This window comes from Chlorocebus sabaeus, chromosome 2 (assembly GCF_047675955.1).
Source record: "Chlorocebus sabaeus isolate Y175 chromosome 2, mChlSab1.0.hap1, whole genome shotgun sequence".
Classification (NCBI taxonomy): Eukaryota; Metazoa; Chordata; class Mammalia; order Primates; family Cercopithecidae; genus Chlorocebus; species Chlorocebus sabaeus.
Window position 1 is genome coordinate 93,046,338 of NC_132905.1, and position 6,000 is coordinate 93,052,337.

Sequence of the window (6,000 nt, forward strand, 5' to 3'; positions counted from 1 at the left end):
GTGTGTTGGGCAATAGCAGTGGCCTCGACTTGTTCTGGCTTTTGGCTCTGCAGGGAAATCCAGGCAGACTGGGACTGAGGAAGGCTGGGTGAGCAGGCAGGGCTGGTGGACATGGGGAGCAAGGTGGTGGGCCACTCCGTTGACAGAACCCTCCAGGAGAGAAGCGCGGTAGGAGCTGGACCTGGGTGCAAAGGGGGTGAGGCGCTCCGGGAGGGAGCCCTGAACACAAGCTGTGGGGAGGAAGGGAGGAGGAAAGGGGACAGGCCTGGGGCCCCCTGTGGAGGGCTGAGGTGGGGACAGGCACAGAGCAGAAAGGAAGCCATCTACCCTTTAAAATGCCTCCAAAAACATAACCCCAGGACTCCCTTGTACCTTCCAACTTGCCCGTCGGCATCTATTGAGTGTCTCTCTGTGGCGCTTACAGAAGAGAAACACAGTCTGCAGCACGGGGGCTGGCCAGCCGCGGGAAACCCTTCCATTTGGAGGGAAAATGAAGATTATTGGTGCCAACTGTAAAATCAAAGAGATGGCAAGGACGAACTGTGTGCCTTCAGACACTGCTTCCCCGGGCACCTGCACGCTCACTCTCTTACCCTTGTCTCCACCCCTAATCCCCCCAGTGCCTCAGGAGGGGGCTGGGTGAGTGTTGGGGGGCAGTGAGGCCGAGTCACCCAGCTGGTGAGCAGGTGAGCCAAGACCCCACCCAGGGCCACCGTCCTACATCCCAGTCAATCATGCACATGGGAGATAGATAAAGCCCTCAATGCTCATTTGGAGCTGCTTGAGATAATTCATGGGCCAAAGATACAGAAATGTCTTTCCCAGTGGGAGGCAAGCTGGTGGCACCTGCTCTCCAGGGCCTAACGCCTCCTTTCTGCCTCTCCGGTACCTGATGCTATCGGAGGATTTACTCCCTCTAAAGGCCAACCTGAGACCTTCACTTAGCTCAAAATGTAGTTCAGGGAAAGAAACTAACAAAAGGCAATGGGAGTGGGGGGAAGAAAAATCATCTTTTTCTGCCACCAAAGGACGGCTGCAAACATAGAGAACGTGAAGCAGCCGGGAAGCCGTCATGGCTGGTGTGAACTCAGTCTCAGGGGAATCGGCCGTACTGAAATGCTGCCCAGAGAAAGGCAAGCCCAGCAAAAAGGCAGACCCCTCCCAAGGTCAAGGCTACCTCGATTCGGAGGGGACATTCCATCGCAAACCGCACGCCCGCCCACAGTGTCAGGCTGCAGCGTCAGGAACAAAACCAGCAGCCCAGAGTGAATGAGGCGCAGGCAGTGCCCCGGTCCATGGGAGGGTTAATTAAGGCCACCATGAGCTGCATACCTGAGTCTCAACACTTGGGCTGAACTCCAGACCTGAGTGCCAAGGACATGGGGCCAAAACCTGAGAAGGAATGTGAGGCTGCCCACGCGGTCACCTTGGCTGGCGGCCACGGCTGACCTGGAGGGGTGAAGGCCTGGATGCCATTCCTCCATAGGAGACTGCATTAGCCCAGGCTGGAGGATCGCCAAGGCCATGGCCTGCAGAAGCCCACGCGAGCCCGAGGCCCAGCCCGGCCCATCTTCTCAAGCCTGGCTCGACCCCTGCCTGGGACAGCCTGCTTCGTCCTGGAATTGGTGTGATGTGATCAGGAGAGGCGAAATTACGCTGTGTACCTGACAGAATATCAGACTCAGAGTGTCTGGGGCTGCCACAACAAAGTACCACAAACCAGGAGGCTTAAAACAATGGTAACGTATTGTCTCACCTTTCTGGAGACAAGAAGTCCAAAATCAAGACTGCGGTCCCTCTGAGACTCCAGATAGAGCCCCCTTTGCCTCCTCTAGCTTCCGATGGTGACGATCAACCCTTGGCACTCCTCAGCTGCCAGCTGCATCGCTCCAGTCTCTGCCTCCATTGTCACACTCCATGCGTGTCTATGTCTCCAAATCACATTTTCCTCTACCTATAAGGACCAGCCATATTACACTGGGATCCCACCCTAATAACCTCCTCTTTACTTGACCACATCTGCAAAGACCCTATCTCAGCATCACTCCAATCTCTGACTTCGTCGTTACAATCCATGCGTGTCTGTCTCCACATCACATTTTCCTCTACTTATAAGGACAAGCCATATTAGATCGGGATGCCCCCTAATGACCACCTCAACTTGGTGACATCTGCAAAGACCCTATCTCCAAATAAGGGCCCATTTCCAAACACCAGGGGTTGGAACTTAAACACATCTTTCTGAGGGACACAATTTGACCCACAACAGAATTCTAACACTTGGGCTCAAAAGAAAGAAAAACTTTACAGCTCAAAAATGTTTATAAAATAAGCGTTATTGTTTAAAAATATAGAGAAATAGCCTGAAGATACATCATCTGGAGCTTTCATTTGTTGGACTACTATGCGGTCACTGAAAACTATTATTGAGAGACAATGGGATGAGGTGACAATGTATTTCTAACCATCTTAAGCGATACCTATGGTGATGATGATGTGAAAACACGTCATGTGAATAATGAGGCCGGGGCGGCGAGATGAAAGAAATCACTGTGGGGGAGATGGGAGATTATGGACAATTTTTCTCATTATATTTTTTATCTTAAACTTCTTTGTATTTAATATTTATTTTTTTCTTAATATTAATTATTTAAATGTATATTTGCATTTAAATATTTTAAAATTAAAAAGAAAGGGGAAAAGGTGAGCTTCAGCTTACACTCAGCACCTATAGGATTTGGGAAGGCATTAACCTCTGCACTCAGTTGTTTTTTTGTTTTGTTTTGTTTTGTTTTGTTTGAGATGGAGTCTCACTCTGTCACCCAGGCTGGAGTGCAGTGGCATGCTTTCAGCTCACTGCAACCTCCTCCACCTCCCGGATGCAAAATGATTCTCCTGCCTTAGCTTTCCGAGTAGCTGGGGTTACAGGCATGCACCACTATGCCTGGCTAAATTTTTTTGTATTTTTAATAGAGACAGGGTTTCACCATGTTGGCCAGACAGGTTGGTGGGGTGGTCCGCCCACCTCGGCCTCCCAAAGCACTGGGATTACACACTCAGCCTGCACTTAGTTTTCTAAATGCACATTGGGCAAAACATATGTCCCTTCTACCTCTGAGGGCAGTTGGGGTACTGACACAGCTGAAATGAATGTGTTAGGCCATTTTTGCATTGCCATAAAGAAATACCTGGGGCTGGATAATTTTTTTTTTAAAGAGGTTTATTTGGCTCACAGTTCAGCAGGCTGTACAGGATGCGTGGTGCCAGCATCTGCTCAGCTTCTGGGGAGGCCGCAGGGAGCTTTCACTCATGGTGGAAAGCAAGGGGGTAGGCTACACACATCACACTTGAGAGTCGGAGCATGAAAGAAAACGGGAGGTCCCAGACTCTTTTAAACAACCAGATCTCATGTGAACTGAGTGAGAACTCACTCATCACCAAGGGGATGGTGCTAAGTCATTCATGACGATCCTCCCCCATGACCCAACACGTCCCACCAGGCCCCACCTCCAACATTGGGGATCAAATTTCAGCATGAGAGTTGGAATGGACGAACATACAAACAGTAGCAATGGCCTAAGGATACAACCTCCCCACCCCCCTGAGAACTCTATGGCATTCTAATGAAACCTTTTGTCCTTCACGTTATTACAGGGCAAGGCTGCATTTCCATCATTGTCCTTTTAAATGCTTAAGTGAGCCCAGTGACCAATCAGTACTACTGACAACAGGAAGAGGAAGAGAAGGAAGAATTCGCGATATGAAGAGCACAAAGTCAAAGTGAGTCCAACCACTGGACATGGGTGTCATTGGCAGAAACTTCCAGAAGCTTGGTTCAACATTACCTATCTCAGGCTCAACCTTAAGGCTTTGAGCTGCTACAAGAACTCCAATAATTGTTTCCTGGCACAATTTCACTCATTTGCCAAGTTCTATAGCATGGGAACCTACAGAGCCTCCCCATCTCGTCACCACTACGTGACCCATTCATTCCACACTGGCCTGTGGGGCGTCCATCCAGGGAGGCGTGTAGCTGTGGCCAGGATGGAGCGGAGGACAGCTTGGAGTCCCTGCCCTCGTGGGCTCCTGGGACTGTGAAGGGGACAATCCACAAACAGAAAAGTGCTGGGAGTGTTGGGAAGCGATGATCGCCCAGAGGAAAAGAGAAGGTGAGAGGGGAACCCAGCCCAAAGTCAAGCTCTAGGGGATGGGACGTTTGCGCGAAGATGCCGTGAAGTGAAGGGGAGCAAGCATTCCTACACTCAGGGGACAGAATGTCTCATCCAAAAGGGACCAGCAGGTGCTTCCAGGAACATCAAGAAGCAGGTGTATCTGGGGCAGAGCAAGTGAAAAATAGAGGGGAGGAAAGAGGCCAGAGGGAGGCCGGGGCCAGAACACTCAGGGCCTGGAAGCAAAGGTCCAGACTCTAGATTTTATTCTTCGTGAGAAGGGGGCCACTGCAGGGTTTTGAGAAGGCAATGTCATTTTTTTTTTAATAGAGTCTTGCTCTGTCACGCAGGCTGGAGTGCAGTGGCATGATCTCAGCTCCCTGCAACCTCTGACTCCTGAGTTCAAGTGATTCCCCTGCCTCAGCCTCCCAAGTAGCTAGGACCATAGCTTCATGCCACCACGCCTGGCTAATTTTTGTATTTTTAGTAGAGACAGGGTTTCACCATGTTAGCCAGGCCAGTCTCAAACTCCTGACTTCAGGTGACCCTCCAGCCTTAGCTTCCCAAAGTGCTGGGATTACATGTGTGAGCCACCGCAACCAACCAGCAGTGTCACCTTTAAAGGGATCTCTCTGGGTGCTGCGTAGAGAACAGCTGGGGGATGGTACCCAGAGTGAGGCAGGGACAAGGGCAATAGCTGTGGGGTTGCTGAGAGGGGGCAGACTCTAGACAATTGTTGAGGGATTTGCACAGAGCATGCCAGGATTCAACAATCCCAGCATGTCCACCTTTGGAGCCAGGACCCCAGGGGAGCCACAGCAGGGCCAGAGCAGAGGAGAGGGAAGACACACTGGGATCCATCAGCACCTCTGCCTCCATCCATTGATTTTCTGAGACTCACACTAGTTCCTCTTGAGGAGTTGTCATGTAAAATACGGGATGTCCCACTAAATTTGAATTGCAGATCAACAGTGGATAATTTTTTAGGCATAAGTATGTCCCATGCAATATGTGGGATATGCTTACACTGAAAATTTGCTATGACTGATCTGCAATTCAACTTTAAATAGAAGTTCTGTTATTTTGTTTGTTAAATGGGCCAAGTTCTATCAGAACTCTCCAAAAAAGGAGACTCTGGAAAATATATTCCCAGCTTGACCAAGACAGAGCTCCTGTCCCCAGGAACTGACAGAAACAACCACTACCAAGACTGAGTGCTTACCATGCACCCAGCACTGTGCCCACATGTTCAGCACTTCATTTAATTCCACGGCCCAGAGGATTACACTTTATTACTACTGGTTTGCAGATGAGAAAACTGAGGTTCACAAAGATATGCCAACTTACCAAAATTATACAGGTGGGCATAATAATAGCTAACACTTACACGGCACATATAAGCTCAAGCATGGATCTAAATGGATCTCACTTAATCCTTTTTCACAGCTCTATGAAAGAGGAACTGTTACTGAATCCATTTTACAGATAAGGAAACTAAATCGCATGGGTGTTAAGTGGCCCAGTCAGGATTTGAACCCAGGCAGTGTGGCTGCAGAATCTGTGCTCTTACCTTGCATCTTAAACTACCACTGAACCACTTCTGAGGCCACCGCCCCACTCTTACTGAAACAAAGTTAATGCACAAGAAACACAGAGTCCTAGTGACAGGAATGTGGAGAGCTCACTGGAGTGCTATGGAATGGGTCAAACTGACAACAGAGGAGATGGAAATCATTGAGGATTGGGGGAACCTAGGGAGGGTTCATGGAGGAGGAGGCAGACAAGTAGGATATCTGAACAGTTGGAAGATGTGACAAAAGGGAGGCTGACT